Here is a 17591-nt window from a genome sequence, read left to right as displayed (position 1 = left end):
ACAGATGCTGGCGAGGGTGTGGAGAGATGGGCACCCTCCTACACTGTTGGTGGGAATGTAAACTGGTGCAGCCACTCTGGAAAACAGTGTGGAGGTTCCTCAAAAAAGTATCAATAGATCTCCCCTATGGCCCAGAAATAGCACTGCTAGGCATTTACCCAAGGGATACAGAAGTGCTGATGCATAAAGGCACATGTACCCCAATGTTCATAGCAGCACTGTCAACAATAGCCAAAACATGGAAAGAGCCTAAATGTCCATCACCTGATGAATGTATCAATAAGATGTGGTGTACAATGGAGTATTACATGGCAATGAGAAAGAATGAAATCTGGCCATTTGTAGGAAAGTGGATGGACCTTGATGGTGTCATGCTAAGTGAAATAAGTCAGGCAGAGAAGGACAGATACCATATGTTTGCACTCATAGGTCTAACAGGAGAACAGGAGAAACCTAATGGAGGACCAGGGGGAGGGGAAGAGGGAGAGTTGGGAAGAGAGAGGGACCCAAAACTTGAGAGACTATTGAATACTGAAAATGAACTGAGGGTTGAAGGGGAAGGGGGAGGGGGGGAAAGGTGGAGGTGATGGAGGAGGGCACTTGTGGGGAAAAGCACTGAGTGTTATATGGAAACCAATTTGACAACAAACTATTTAAAAAATAAAATAAAATCACCTTTGGAACAGTCATGCAATATTAGTAGCTTAGAAAACTAAATAACTTATTTATCATTTTGGAAGGCAACTATGCTTACCACTATACCACCAATGCCAACTTATTTATCATTTTGATTAATTTAAACCAAGAGTTTTTTAGTCTTTTTACATAATTTTCTCAATTCTCTGCCATATTCCAAAGAGAGAAAATAATTTACCTATTTTTCTTTGATATTTGTTAATTAAGTAATTATAGTTCTTGTTTTTCCCCATTTTGCTCTCAGGAAAACTTAGTTTCAGATCAATTTAGCTATTAAAATACAAACCTTGCTTCAACAGTAATGTTTAAATTCATAGTACAGATGTATTGTGAAATTGTCATTATTGTATCTTTATTTCTTTTTGTTTTGTTTTGTTTATAATTCTCTATTGTATTTTCCCAGAAACATCATCTTAGACAGCCAGAACTCATTCAAGTGAGTATTCTATTCTGTGTTCCAAGAACTCTCTCTAATTATGGAATGTAAGTGATGATGTATTGATAACACACAGACTTAGACTTGTTTTCTTCTCTATAAAACAGTTTCACATTCAGTGTGATATAATAAATTCAATTCAAGTGCTGAGAAATTTTTATTTGTTTTTAGAAACTTACTTGGAAAGTAGGACACATGGACTTACATAAACATTTGTAGTTAATAAAAACCTTAATATTTAAGAGAAATAGCTAATTAAACTGAATAAGTTAAGATGATTTATTTTAATGTATTCTTGCTTCCTTCCCTTCTACTTGAATTCTAACACGTGATTTATAATTTGATCTCGTTTTACACACTGGATCTTCAGTTAGATACTTGTATGGCATGTTTTTACAAAAGCCATTACTCCTCCATGCTGTCCACTAATTGAACTAATAATACCTTTTAATTTGTTTATTCTTTTCAGAATGAACAAAAGAGCAGAGAGGTAAGGTGCTTTCTCTACCCCAGCCCCCAATCTTTTCTGCTGGCTATGATGAATGGTGAATGTCTTCCCTACTCCAATTTTTATTTATCTCCAAATGTATCCAAGTACTCAGCTACTTGGATTACTCTCTCAAATCTCTGTTTGGATTAAATCCTTTCAATTCCTCCTTTGACATTTTGTTAAACACAGACTTACTAAATCTCTAGGCCTGATTTAAAAAAAACCAAATAAGGTGTCTCCTTTAGCTTTAAAAATTAGGTTATAAAATAAAAATTAATTATCTTTCAACTAAGAAATATGCTGGTTTACCTAATTAAAATTGGGAGCTTGTGTTCGGATGGGCAAACATGTTCCTTGTTTTGATCTGTTTTTCAGTTTTTGTTAATCATTCACATTTTAATTCTATAGGAGGTCCTTAAAGAAAGACAGGATCTCAGGCTTGCTCTGGTAAGTGTTATCCATTTATTTTTCTTAAAAGACAAACATGTGTTTTCTGATAAATGTATTTAATTTCAGTTTATAAATTTTTTTGACTTAGCTTGATTAAATCTTCCCTTCGTTCAGTTACTCAGGCACCCACAAAGAATATTAAAGCCAGATGTTCAAATATTAATGAGCTACATTAAATTTTAATTTGTGCCTATGCATTTGGCTCTTTGTAAAACGCTTATGCTTTCCTTTGCATAACCTAAGTAGAACACACAATTGACACACCCATTATGATGGAACATTCTCTGTCTCTAAACAATACCCCTTTATGTATTGTATGTACTATAATTTAGTTACTTGTCAAATAAAACACAAATAGAAATTTGACTTCAAGACCATTTAAAAGATATGATACGAAACCCAGCTTTACCTGAATGATTTTTAACATAACTTTTTTCTTTATTTCTTCCTTCCTCCCTTCCTTTCTCCCTTCCTTCTTTCCTCCCTCCTTTCCTTTTCCTTTCCTCCCTCCATTCCTTCCTTCCTTTTGTAGCTTACACCAAGAGAGTTAAGACAGGTAAGGAGATCTCCACATAAAGTTAACAATGAGAAACAAGTGTTGTGCTATCCACTTCTTTATTGCCTTGTATGTAAATAAATATTAGGTTTACTTAACGAGACAGGTGAGTTCAAGAGGACTCAGAACTATGACTGAAATAAGATAAAAAATAAAAATAAAATATAAGGGGACAATTAAAAAAATTTTTTTAATTTATTTTGAGAGGGGATTGAGAGAGAGAGAGAGAGAGAGAGAAAGCACACACATGAGGGTAGGGGCAGAGAATCCCAAGCAGTCTCCACACTCAGCACAGAGCCCAAGGCAGGCCTTGATCTCACCAAATGTGAGATCATGACTTGAGCTGAAATCAAGAGGTGACTCCTTTTTATTATTATTTTAAATGCATATTTATATACATCTTAAGCAAAGGAAGCTTAGCAAAGAGAAACTAATGTTAGAAATGATATAGCAAGAAATATTAGTGTATTCATGAAAAACTTATTTATTTCTTAATTTGCAGTAGCACAATGCAAAGTACATTTTCTTACAGATGTTCATTCACTTATATCCCTCTTCACTAATATTTCTCTTTTCTTTTCTATCCCTAAGGAATCCCTCAGTGAACTGATTAGGGTAAGGAATATCAATAGTATTTAAAATATTTTAAAAGTTTGTTCTTTCAAAAATATATTTTACATGCTACACTTTGTTGGTTTCAGCAAAGAGAACTTCTGAGAGAAATACAGAATGATGAGCCCAAGGTACCAACATTTTTTCTTTAAATAGTGTGGCCGAGAAAAATGTATCCTGCAGTAGGAAAATTGCTTCAATTTAGAAAAAAATGGTTTTTCTATAGCAGTTGTAGTTTCTCGGAACTTTTCAGACATTCAAAATAATGAATTCTGCTGAGAATTCTAAAGAATATGGATTTTATTGATGTTATTTTATAGCAATGGGGAGACAAAACACTAGTATGAATGAATAGATGGATGAATGAAGAAAGGAAGGACTGTGTACCTACATGGATGCAATTGTGGACTGGCCAATAGTTTGCACTTAAAAAGGGTGTTTTACATAGTCAAAGTTGAAACTTACTGTATTTAAACATGATTGTTAAAATCTGAGTTACTGACTAGATTTCTAATAGATTTGGTATAAAGAGACCACACAGGTGCTCAAAATTTATGAGATAAATATATCTCTGTAACTACCCTTCATATCTGAGAGGATTATCTCTTCTTGTCAGAATACTAAGAATAAACCAACTGAAGTATGACCTTTTGTTTTAAAGCTATTAAATCTAATACAAGGAAAATAAAGAAGTAAAAACATTCCTTTTACATACCCACACAAAGTAAATAATTCTGAGTCAAAACAAAGACTGATATTTCTAATTCAAGAAAGAAAAAGGATATGTCACACATTGGCAAGAATTAGCTGGAGAAATAAGCCAGCACTAATATTTTGGGTTTAAATTTTATTGCTAATGTCACTACATTGCTATGGAATATAGATGGAAAAAATTCATTTTGCTTAAGTACATATGTGCCATTGAGCCAATGATTTGTACACTTTTATTGTTTGCCACATGGTCTTTAGTCTGGTGTTGCTCTGTAACTTGAAAAAGCCAAACAAAGAAAACAGAAGAATTTAGACTGGTTAAAGGAAAATGTAGAATTATTTACATTGATTTGTCACAACATATAAGAATCCAAAATAAGTTTTATTAAAGTCTGAGATGCAGATCAGGGAGGTAAATCCTTTGGTTAGCTCAACCAGGGAAGGCAGGCTTTTTATGCTCCTTATCACTTGGCTCTTGCCTCAAATTTCTATTTTCTTTGCTAGCTGTTTTATTCTGGCAATTAGTAGCTCACATTTGAATATTTATCATGAAACATAAAATTAATTCTCTTTTCTTTTCCTAAGGGGCATGTCATGGGAGACCCTGAGGTAAGACAAACTCTACACTTTTATATTATACACAGTTATATGCTCTACGCCTTGTTTTATACAAAAGCATCTTCTCAAAGTGAGCAAGATTAAACTTCTCAAATGGGCCTATTTTATCCATGCATGTACAATGTCATGCCTGATAAAGTTAAAATTGGAAGAGGGAATAGGTCATTTGTATAATAATCAGGGAAACATTGCTTATTTATTAAAATAAAGAGCAAAAAGCAAAATATGCATGAATGTTTACAAATAGAACATGAGGCTCCACCAAAAGTCCAGCTCTGCTATCTCGGGGTATGAGCTCTGTCACTGTTGAGGGCAGTCCTTGGGCGGAAGAACTTATTGAAGAAATCACCTAGGATGAATTATGCTCCCCAATCTAAAAGTACGAAAAAAACGTGGAACTCCATAATATATGATTAACCAACTCTCCGAAGAGATGAATAGTCTTTTGAATATTAAAATCAGCCTTTTAAAATTTGCACTTGGATACAAAAATTATATCATACATAAATATGAACATACACGACTTAGAAGGAAAACTACATATTTCAAAGGGTAGATGTTTTAAAAGCCAATATAATTTTAGGTCCATGCTGAAATTGGTTGTTGTAATTTAATGTTTCCAGGTTATTCACTTCAAAGTAGCACCAAAGGTGGTTGAAAATAAACACTTAACCCAGGTTCTGGGTAGTTCAGCTCAATGGGGCTTTTTCTTCAAATTTCATTTTGATCATAAAAATCCATACACATTTTGCATTCTACTCAATCGGATGCTTGTGTTTGTTTTACTAAAAGATATTTTTTAAGTTACTGGGTAAGTTATTATTCTCTTCTCTACATATATTTTAAATAAAATTGGCACTTCAAAAAACACATTATATTCACTCTGAAGCTTTTTTGTTGTTGTTTATTATTTTATTATTTTTATTTTTTTAACAGTTTATTATCAAATTGGTTTCCATATAACACCAGTGCTCTTCCCCACAAGTGCCCTCCTCCAACACCACCACCTCCCTTCCCCTCCCTTCTACCCTCAGTTCCTTTTCATTATTCAATAATCTCTCAGGTTTTGCATCCCTCTCTCTCCCCAACTCTCTTTCCCTCTTCCCTTCCCTATGGTCCTCCATTAGGTTTCTCCTGTTAGACCTATGAGTGCAAACATATGGTATCTGTCCTTCTCTGCCTGACTTATTTCGCTTGACCCTGAAGCTTTTAATATCACTTGTTTCAAATCTGAAACCAGGAGTTAGCAACCCAAGATGAAAGTGTGGAACTAGTTTCCTTACAACTCTAAAAATACCAGGGTCAGTAACACTGGTTTTCCTTCTCTTAGCAAAGTGAAACTAGCAGCAGTTCATCAAGTGAGGTAAGTGATTTTGATGTTAATTAGATATCCAGATTAGTTAGAAACCATTTGTGAAAGCTTTTTGCACCATGAAGGTTACATATGTCTTAAGGTGCTATGTATGCAGCTTGCTTCCAATTTTAACACATGTGAATATCACCCTAACAGATGTAAGAAAACAATTATTTACCAGAGACAAACTGACAGGATTGCTTTTGAGCAAACAATCATATTTGGTCATCTGTAATGGCCAACCATTATTTCCCTAGTTATTTTGCCTTTCCCAGATTTTGGTAGGACTCAATCTTGTCATTAAAAATTATAATGGTGGCTATGTTTCTAAATCAATTATGTTAACATGTTATATTCTGTGTAGAAATCAACCCATTCTAGGTTAATTAATTATAAATTCTTGGACCTCTGTTAACCTAAAAAAAATTGTAAGCATAGAAGGTGATGAAGTCTTTCCATTAACTTTGGAAGCCCTTCATCCAAATTACAAAATAGGACCAACCCAAATTTCTGTGACTTCACTAAAGGTGAATATTTTATATCCACGTTCAACATTCTGAATAACCTCCCTGGTAAACGCAGTGAAAAAAAGAAACGGAATCTCGAATACAATATATACCTCAAATTAGTCACCTTGTCTCAGTTATGCAGGAGTTTGTGGCTCAAGTCAGTGAACCACAGTTATTTAGTAATAGTGTTTCATTAAGTAGCATTCTTACCTTAAATGTAAATAAATGTTATAAAATTAAAAGTGTGCCTGTTTCTATTTTTTTAAAGGAAGTTGCTCCCAGTAACACTGAGGTAAGATGTGTTCATCAAATTTAAAATATAGTAATATTGCCAAGATACGTTACAGTTTACTTAAACAATACACACGCACACACAAAAATATATATATATACACACACACACACACACACACACACACATATATACATACATGTTTTTGTTTTTGTTTTTGTTTTTTAGCAGAAGGCCATATTAAGGGAAGATATACTCTCTCAACGTTATCTGATAAAATTTCATTACAAGCTTATCAAAGACAAATGTACCAGGAAATGAGTAAAAATGTTATATCGATAAATTATTACTCCTTCTCATTATCTGCTAAAATTTAATCCATAGTAAGTAGTCTGATGGACGCTAGTATTGACTGATTCTTCTCTGAAAATAAAATTAATGAATTTTTTAATCCCAGGTTTTTAATACACACTTTCAGTTGAATATTTGCATTATATGGTCTAGTTTGGTTCTGAGTAGCCTAGTATTTAAATGACAGTCCATAGATTGGGCCAGACTTGAGTTTGCCCCTATGCTTTGCCTTTTACCAGCATGATGTTAGACAGTTTACTTAGCTGCTATAAGTCTAAATTATAAAATGACAATAATAAATATTAAATGATGTAAAAGCAGCTAATACAATCTACAGTGCAAAGTAAATGATCAATAATTGTGGCTAATATCAGAAGCATCATCATTTTTCCCCAGTTTATCTAATATTTTGCTTTCATTTGACCAGTTAAAAAATTTGGTCAGAAAGCAAAACTGATTTTTAATTTTCTTAATAATTCTGAAACAAGATACTGTTTAAGTAAAATTGCCTGAATACTCACTTCTATCTGACTGTATTTTAATTTATTTTAACTTAAAAATAAGTTAAGGGCTCCTGGGTTTCTCTGTCAGTTAAGCATCCGACTCTTGATTTCGGCTCAGGTAATGATCCTAGGTCATGGTATCTCTCTCCCTAATAGAATTAATAAAATAAAATAAAATAAGTTAAATTAAAAACTAAAAAAAATTAAGAAAGCAGTTTTCTAATGTCTTAAAAAGAAATAATTGAATTAGTCCAAATTATCTGTGATAGAAGTAACACTCAGGATTAATAGTCCTCATTCTTTCTTCTGGAAAAGTCATTGTAGGATTCTAGCTTCATTACTTAAAAATGGTGGGTTGGACTGAATGGTATCCAAGCAACTGAGAGTATTTTTTCTTTTGAAAAGGAACAGCTTCGCAGACTGAGCAAATACAACCAACTGCAGCTGGTAATAGTTTACTTATTATAATACAAAAATCTCATTCTGCAGAATTAAAATACATTAAATTTTTATGTTGGGTGCACTTCTAATGATATATTCATTTTTTTCTCAAGATATTATTCTAGCCCTGGTAGTTAATAATACATTGAACAATTATTCATATGATTGCCTACATATTTACTGTCAAAGCCATTTCTTTCTATTTATGCCTAGACTAATATTGTCTAGTTTATACACAATTACTAACCAAGGAGAAATTTACTTTGAGTAAATTCTACATCAAATCCTCTTATAGTCTCTGATGATGCATTATATTTAGGACAATATCATGTATTTATTTCCTCAAAATCAGTGCTGGTTGGACATAAACATTTTGCTCATGGAAGCACAGATATGCCAAGTAAACTTGATTTAAGAAAACAGTATAGGCCCTGTAGGAGAAATCAGAAGAGTCCTAAACATTCAAACTGATTTAGTCAAAGCTCTCTAAGCATGGTCAGGTTGTACTTATTGTCTCTGGACCTGTTTTCTTATGTGTGAAATGGAAACACAATTCCTGGTGTTATTTTGAATATTGGATTAGCAATCTCCTACTCAGCTAGCCTTAAATCTGGCTTGTAGCAAGTCCAATTTCCTGCCCCCACCCCATAGTCTCTATAAAGTTTGCTGTGCTCATGAGACTTCTTACAACATTATGAAGAACTTTTATCAAGATGTGCATTTGAACTAAAATGTTATAAATTCTTTTTATACCAAGCATATGGGTAGATCAAAAAACATACCCATCAGCACAACCTTCTTAACACTATTTAGTTTTGATCCTTTTGATGTTTATAGTCCTTTGCTTGGGAGGAAAAAAACAAACCCTTTACTTTTAGTTACAACAAATCAACTTAAGACTTTAGGGAAAAGGTCCTGTCCTATTTAGCAAAATTACATTTTTCATTTTTTTCTGTTATCAGTGTAAAAAGAGGAAAACCAATAATGACTTTAATTTGAAACTCAATTGTTATTCTTATTTGGTGTCCAAGTTGCTTATGTTTAAAATAAATTTAAATATATCAGAATCCCCCCGGAATTCACCGTTACTGATCTGAGAAATTACCAGAATAATGTTTTATTATTTTAGGTATGTGACTAAGGTGTAATCTCCGCAAGTATTATTACTATATGGTCTTGCTCATAATATTCATTGTATTTCATGGTATATCTTCAGTGCCTAGCATACGTATGTATCCCTGAATGAATGAAAGTACCTAGTAAACGTTTGTTATTCATAAATTAATATACTAAAACAAAACATTTTCTCTTTCCTAGAAAGCTATTCAGGACCAGGTAAGACTATTTAGTAAATCTAAAATATTTTAATTTTTTTAAGTTTATTTATTTCATGAGTGACACAGCACATGTGCTTGTGTGCATGTGCCAGCTGGGAAGAGGGAAAGAGAAGGGGATAGAGAGAATCTCAGGCATGTTCTGAGCTCTGTGCTGAGCCCTACACAAGGCTCAGTCTCATGACTGCGAGATCATGACCTGAGCCCAAGTCAAGAGTTGGACGCTTAATTGACTGAGCCACCACGTACCATTTGAATATTTTTTTCTAAAGTTACAAAATAAAAAGTGTTTTAATACTTTTTCATAATTCTGGCATATAATACAGTTTATCCTCAATTTAATGGATGATGGTATACTCTTGGTACATTGTAAAATGAACAAGTTGTACATTTAGAATGTACTGTATTTCCTTTTAAACAGGAACAACTGCGCCAAGTGACTGAAAACAACCACATTCAATTGGTAATATTTTCCTTAACAGATTACAGAAAAATGATAGACTATAAAGTTTAAATATGTGTGTTCTTAAATACCCTCATACTTGAAGAGGTTGTTTTCTTCTCCAGAAGTTATTTCTCACTCCCATCTTCTAGGATAATTTATATCAATTGACAGGAGGGATTAGCACTACTTATCGCTATTCTTTGGGATGGAAGCTGTTTTCTTCTCTCTGTCTCAGCTGATGTGGGCATCTTATTTATAATCATAAGCACTATGAAGTGTTAATCTCCATGGTTACACTAATTTCTCTTTTAACATATTTTTTAATTTTATATTTTTATGCCCATTTTCGATTCTAAAATTCAATTTATATTCAGAATTCTTAAGGTCTCAAACTAGTTGACACTTTTCTTTTGAAGAAACCATCTGGAGAGATACTGAATGCCTCTGTCAAAATACTCTCTGATCCTGTTTTCTTATCTGTGAAATGAAACTGTCAGTAATTCATAACAAATACCAACCTTTCCCCTGCCTTAAATTCCATTGTTCCACAGCATTTCTAGGGATTCTGATTTCATTTTTAAGGCAATAACCAGGCACTATGAACTATGTGCTGCCATAACAATTCTGAATCCTGTGAACAGTAAGGTCAATTCCATACCAGCAATGATGCCCTCAAATCACTGCTTGCCATTTAGTGAATCTTGATAAAGATTTTTGAGGATGTTCCATATGTCTTAGAAGAAATTGCCTCTAGGAAATAACAATTGGCAAAATTAGTGTCAGTTCCCAAATCTCTTATGTGAGATGTGTTTCAAATAGGTTGCTTTTTCCATCTTTGAAGTTTTATTAAGAATCTGTAATTCATATTTTCTGTTTCTTTCCAGAGATCTCAAAGAATAATCATCCCTGTGTTGCTAATAGCCTTGTCTGAAATAATTGAAATGATTCCTTTTCAGAGATTCAGAATAACAATTGTTCATACATTGTTGCTTTTCAACGATCTTTCCTTTTAGCCTCTCCAACAAGTCTACCAACTGGGTGCAATTCTACCACCCTATACCTTGTGGTTTTACCCTCCACAAGTCATGCAGCATATTGCCTACCCACCACTCTATGAAGTCACTAAACCCATTGTCTCCAAGAACATTGAAAACATTGGTGTTGTGCCAGAGTGGTAGGTAAGTTCATTTACCTACATATTGATGTTCTACCAAAGGAAATGAAAGAAAATCAGTTACAGAACATACCGTAGAAACAGATCTAGAGTATACATGGCAAATCAGTGTTCAGTGCCTCATATGAGAGTTTTTCTAAAATGGAAAATTAATAATATTTTCTGGTATCTATGGCTAACAATCCAATAGTCAGGAATACGTGGAGCAGTGTTACCTATTCCATAAATGAAATTCATTCTTGATGAGGATTGAAAAAAGACTTTCTCCAAATTAAAAGTATAAAGGATTTTAATATAGAACTCAGTTTTATTCTCCTCGCACTTTTACTAATCTTCAAATGCCTTTCTTTGGGATATACCCATGATACACATAACAATAGAGCACAGATTTTGGTATCTAGTAGTTCTAAACTCAAATCCTGACGTTTGCTTACTTTAAATAAGTATAACAATACTTATTTTTCATACCTCTCAATGTGATTAAATATAATCATCTTTGCAAAGCTGGGCAAATAGACACAGAAAATAAGTAGCAGTCATTTTGGGGGCGGGGCTAAGAAAATGTTATTGCCAACTACCTTCATCACATAATTTTAACAATTTTTGTTCCTTCAGAAAAATTAAGATTTCTCAGGAACTCCACAGTTACGGCCCTTGGTAAGTTTGGAAATTATCTAACCACTAATCCTAGTTTCATTTGAAGGCAAAGTGCAAAATTTGATTGTAGGCTATAATTTTATTTTCCACTGAAGTCTAGCTACTTCAGAACACATTAGCATTTAAATAATTAAATTGGCTTAGAAATTTGCAAACTTTTGTTTCCCAACCATACTGTATTTAAACAGCAACTTAAAAACGTACTCAATTTTAACTAGTATAATTTTTAATATTGAAAATCCTATACAACTATAGGAGTGTGTATGTTACTGATTTTCCATGAAGATGTGACCTTGAGACTGAGGTGAACCCAACAGTTGTATCCTGTTCTTCGTGCTCACTGCAGTAGAAACCCTTAGCAAGTCACCTCGTGGAACCAAAAAATTGTTTGTCAATTGGCAAACAGACTGAAAAGTTAACAGATTTGTGTTAATTACCTTCGCCCACTTGATTGGAGCTTTTAAATGTGTTTGCATGCGTGTGTGTGTGTGTGTGTGTGTGCATGTGTGTGCGCACACGCAGGCATGCGCTTCTCTTCACAATGGTGTCAACTTTCTTTCCCACATATCAGACTAAAGAAAATGATAAAAGTTTGACCCACATGGAAACTTTTTCTTCTAGTTGCCTTGTATTGCCATGCATTTATATTACTGCAAAAGAAAATACTATCTACTAATGTATTATTTTCAAAACATAAAAGTCAGGAACAATGGATATATATGTCAACCACAGGAAAGCAAAATAACACTGCAAGCTTTACCTTATAATGAAGGAAATGACAATTAAAATGTGCATACCATAAAAGTGTGTCTTTAACTCAAAATATGTAGTATACCTAACCACATATTTCTCTTTCTATTCACAGATGTGACTGAAAATTCCATTCTCTAAATTTCCCCTCTCATGTAAAACCATCATACAAAGGCTGCAACTGTTATTTTAGAATAAGACAATCCCAAATTGAAGGCAGCCTTTCTTTTTGAGTTCTCTACTGTGTATTAAATAGAATATCATTATTTTTCTTAAGCTAAACTTTCCTAAAAGTTTATTGTCTAAATTTTAGTTATATCATGCCAGGGTGAAGGCTACTGAATCAGAGCATATTGAAGTCTTTACTAAGTTTCTGTGATGGAAATTTTGTTTAAAAAGTCTTTGAATTGCTTCTTCTGTAAGTGCCATCCTTTAATGTAATTGTGCACAGCGACTGAGATTTTTCCTTTTCTTTTCAATAAATTATAATTTCAAGGCACAGTCCATACTTTCTGTTATTATTCCATTCAGCAGCATTTACATAACCTTTTCAGAGTATGTATATAATATTTTGTTTTTGCTAAATTTTTCTATGATACTTTCAATCACATTTTAATGATAAAAGTTAAAATATCACTTCTGACTGATGCTGGTAAATTATAAATGGGGTCCAAGATCTTTCACTTGAAGTCAGTTGTTTATAGAAGATTTCCCATGAAGTGTGGCTACAGAGAGGAACAGCAGTGTGGCATTTGTGAGTCAACTGCGAACAGTAACCATTTAAATGTTCACATCAGCATATATGGTCGCCTAGCAGCCAGGGCAGTCTGTTCAGTATCCTTCAAAGCCCAACAAGGGGCTATTTCTCAAAATGACAGTTATTACTTGCTCTGATATCCTAAAAGCTCCAAGTGAGATTTACTTTTCAGCGTATATTCCAGGTTCCCGACCAACCCAATATGTCATGACCCTTTTAGAACTATTGTATCTACCAGATTATAACATACAAGTGACAAGACCTCTGGTGGCATGGCCTAAGCCATCAATTGCTCTGCATCCTACCTATAATATGTATTGTATATGCATAACACCCAAAGATGATTTTTTTGCCTTGAAAATGAAAAGTAAACCATTTAGCACTGGGTCTTCTGCCTTCTCTCCGTGTTAAGAAGAGCATGTGAAACACTTTTTATCTGGAAATTTGTCAATATACTCAGATTATTGAAACTGCAAGAAATTAATGGAGGGTACAGCCCCCTGTGTTTTCATAAAATGTATCTCCCAACTTCTGTCATCATGTCACTTCCCAAGGCTTCAAGGATACTTGATATTTCTCATGTCATTAATCCTATAGAAATAAAGTCATCAAGTTAATGAATGCACAGTGAGCCATGGAATAAGACAGTCATGTTTCCTGTAGGCTAAATTGTGGTGCAAAACTAGAGTAGACTTGTCCTTAAAATTCTCCCATGAGGTGGAAGCCTCTGTTCTGTAAGATGAAAGCAAACTGTTTCTGGTATTGTTTTCTTCTTTAGTTTTAAAGGCAAGATGGAGGGGGGAAATGCCAAGTATCAGGGATTTATATGATATCATATTTAAAATACCACCTATAAGTAAGGTGAGAAGGATGGGCCAATGGTGAAAGGGAGTGGGAGATAGAGGCTTCCAGTTATGGAATGAATAAACCAAAGGGTGCAGCACAGAGAATACAATAATTGGTATTGTAATAGGGTTGTATGGTGACAGGTGCTAGCTATACTTGTGGTGAGCATAGCATAGTGTATAAAGTTGCTCAATCACTATGCTATGCACCTGAATAAAGTACACTACATTGTACAGTTCAATAAAAAAATAATAAAAATTTAAAACTGAATTGTCACCATCTCATTAAATTTGCAGCAATTCTTTGTTACTTTCCAGGAAGCTGTTCGAAATGAGAAATGGGGAAATCAAATAATGATACAATTCACTATCCTAACATCTTTTTTTTTAAGTTTGTCTATTTTGAGAGAGAGAGAGAGAGAGAGAGAGAGAGAGAGAGAGAGCAAGTGGGGCAGGGGCAGAGAGAGAGGGAAAGAGAGAATCTTAAATAGGCTCCACACCATCAGCACAGAGCCCTATGCTGAGGTCCATCTCATGAACCATGAGATCATGACCTGAGCCACCCAGGTGCTCCATCCACAACGTTCACTCTCTAACAACTGCTGCAATTTCCCCAGAGATGCAAAATTATTTTATTATAGAAGAAGTAAGAATGGTTTTTATTCAGTAATTTTTGACCTTTTTACTCCATACATCAGGGAGGTGATATATATAGGGATTAAACCAGTTTCTAAGTATATTTATTCCAAATATACACTCTGAGCCGAGGACTTACCATTAATGGTTTGGACCAGGCTTGAAAGGAGGTAAACTGTGGGGAAAACATTAAGTATTACTTGACTCAAAGAAATTTCAATATGAATCACAGATCATCAGGATATTTTCCATTGTAACTAATGAGTGGTAAAGCAGAGAATGGATCCCAGATTCTGTAAGAAGATCAACTAGTTCCTTTTTTTTTTTTATGAAAATGCCTCAAAACTCACAGATCAAAGGCAAGGACTAGGATTGAAAATGTATTATAGTAAGTCAGGCAGAAAAGGACAGATACGATATGTTTTCACTCATAAGTGGAAGAGGAGAAACTTAACAGAGGACCACAGGGGAAGGGAAGGGGGAAATTTGTTGTGGAGAGGGAGGCAAACCATGAGAGACCCTTGAATACTGAGAACAAATTGAGGGCTGATGGGAATGGGGGGAAAGGAAAAGAGGGATAATGGGCATGGAGGAGGGTACTTGTTAGGATGAGCACTGGGTGTTATATGGCAACCAACTTGACAATAAACTATAAAAGAAAAAAATAATTAAAAAACCAAAATGTGGAAAACTAAAAAAAGAAAATATAATAAAGTTCCTACAGAACTTTGACTTTTCCTACTTCAAGTGTTATAGATCCATGCTAATTCGTATTCAGAAATTGGAGTGGATAATCACTCTCTAGCTTGAACTACAGATCATCTACCAGACATATTTTGTTCACCAAAATATTTTTATATTTATATATCAAAAATAGTCATGATGAAATTGCTATTAAATTTTTTCCTAAGGATATATTCGTTAGCTTCACACAGACGTCACTTCTGGTTTGACCATTTCTCATGCAATAATTACCACCACCATCACTTCCCAATTAAATCTCTAAAAATGTTAATTTTCTCCTTGCTTCTGGAATTTACTTAGTATCACTTTGCTTTGTGCAAGTTGCCTTTCTTTCTCTCTCTAAAAAATTAAAAATAATAAAAAAATTGGACTTTTATAAAAGTCATTTTTCCCCAATTACAGTGGACCAAGGACTCTATTAGGAGGCACACAGTGACTAAAATTGGATGTCTGACCTTAGGGAGGAGGAAAGAGAGAGACGCATGAGCATGGTAGAGGGGTAGAGGGCAGAGAGATAAGGAGAGAGAATCTTAAGCGGGCTCCATGCTCAGTGCTGAGCCCAATGTGGGACTTGATCTCACAATTGTGAGATCATGGCCTGAGTCAAAATCAAGAGTCAGACACTCAACTGACTGCGACATCCAGGCATGCCATAAAAGTCCATTCTTTAAGAAAAAGGTTAAAGGACAGTCTCTATGCATTGTCTGAAGACATGGAGAAGTGGTAGGTCCTTAGAATTAGGCATATCTATCTACAGATGATTTTTTAATGTTTCCTTTTGTATTGTGGTTACAAAACCTTCCAGAGCCCTGCAGATAACATAAATAAGTGGGAAAATGGTCAGGAGAAAAATGATGCTAATTGTGAACTGAGTACATGTCTTCTCCTTTTGCTACTCCTTCCAATCCATTGTTGCCAGGCATATAGATCAAGTGTGACCAGATACTGAGACTCATAGGAGAAACCATAAATATAAATTGTGTGTAAAATTTTCTGACTTTTAATATGATCTAGTTTTTTTTTCTTTTTCTTTATGGAAAGAGAGAGAGAGAGAGCACAAGTTGGGGAGAAAATCAGAGAGAGAGAGTGAGAGAGAAAATCTTAAGCAGGCTCCATACTCAGTGCAAAGTCTGATGTGGGTCTTGATCCCATGACCCTGGACTCATAACCTGAGCCAAAATCAAGTTTTGGATGCTCAACCCACTGAGCCACCCAGGTTCCCCTAGTTTTTTTTAAATACAAAATGTACAGTCCCTTTTTCTTTACTGACCACATCCTAGTCCTACAGCACTAGTCTATGTACTTTACTATACATTAAAGAAGGAACTTGCTAAGTCTTTTTATTCTTCTGCCAGGCTATATCAATGATGAAGCAAAAGTGAGAAGTGGAAAATTAAGGCAACCATAAGCTGTGGTAACCACAGAAATCATGATTTTATCATGAAAAAGAAGCACAGTAAGATCTTCAGGATCATTTGGGATTTAGAGGTCTGAATCTCTCATATCTTCCAATATATTTTATTTTTTCCTAATAATTGGTATTTCGCTTTCCTAAATTCTCATAAGACCTACAAGCTTGTGAATCTGTGTTTACCCTAAATTCATATGTTGAAAACCTGATCCCCAATGTAACGTTAGTTGGAGGAGGGGTCTTGGGAGGCACTTGGGTCATGAGGTTAGAATCTTCATGAGTGAGATTAATGCCTTTATAAGAAAAGATGTGAGAGACATGAGTGCTCCCTCTTCCTCTCTCTCTCTCTCTCTCTCTCTCTCTCTCTCTCTCTCTCTCTCTTCTCTCTCTCTCTCTCTCTCTCTCTCTCTCTCTCTGCCATATGAGGATATGGCAAGAAGGCGGCTGTCCACAAGCCAGGAAGACAGCTTTCACCAGATGCACAATCTGCTAGCACCTTGAACTTGAACTCCCAGCCTCCAGAACTGTGAGAAATAAATGTTTGTTTTTTAAGTCATTAAGTATATGGTATTTTGTTATCAAGACCTGAACTAAGATGTATATTGTGTAATTAAAAAACTCAACCTTGGATTATTTTTCTTCAAAAATTTAAGCTCTATGGTCCTAAGGAGAAAAGGATCCACTATCACAGAACCATGACACACAGAAATTTTATTCTATTTGGTCAAGAATATTATGGTGCCAAGTGACATACGTAACCTTACCTCAAAGGAAGAAATTTATTAGATCATGTAACTAAAAATTCCAAGAGTGAAGTATAGTTGGATTTAGGAACTTAGAGATGGTCACTTACCATTTTGTTCATCCTTCACTTTCGCT

At 34.4% G+C, this 17591-nt stretch overlaps 2 long non-coding RNA genes across 2 annotated transcripts; both read left to right on the top strand.

Annotated features, from left to right (window-relative positions):
* The first annotated feature begins 2427 nt into the window (after nt 1-2427).
* LOC115286848 lies at nt 2428-3365 on the top strand. Its single transcript, XR_003906315.1, has 3 exons — nt 2428-2628; nt 3220-3243; nt 3330-3365. It is a non-coding gene; the product is annotated as an uncharacterized LOC115286848 (long non-coding RNA).
* Nucleotides 3366-9276: 5911 nt separating this feature from the next.
* Nucleotides 9277-12816, top strand: LOC115284272. The gene is made up of 5 exons (XR_003905148.1): nt 9277-9294; nt 9715-9756; nt 10752-10916; nt 11528-11569; nt 12435-12816. It is a non-coding gene; the product is annotated as an uncharacterized LOC115284272 (long non-coding RNA).
* The last annotated feature ends 4775 nt before the right edge of the window (nt 12817-17591 follow it).

This window comes from Suricata suricatta, chromosome 1 (assembly GCF_006229205.1).
Source record: "Suricata suricatta isolate VVHF042 chromosome 1, meerkat_22Aug2017_6uvM2_HiC, whole genome shotgun sequence".
Classification (NCBI taxonomy): Eukaryota; Metazoa; Chordata; class Mammalia; order Carnivora; family Herpestidae; genus Suricata; species Suricata suricatta.
The sequence above is the reverse complement of the archived record's forward strand: the minus strand, read 5'-3'. Positions and strand labels throughout refer to the sequence as shown.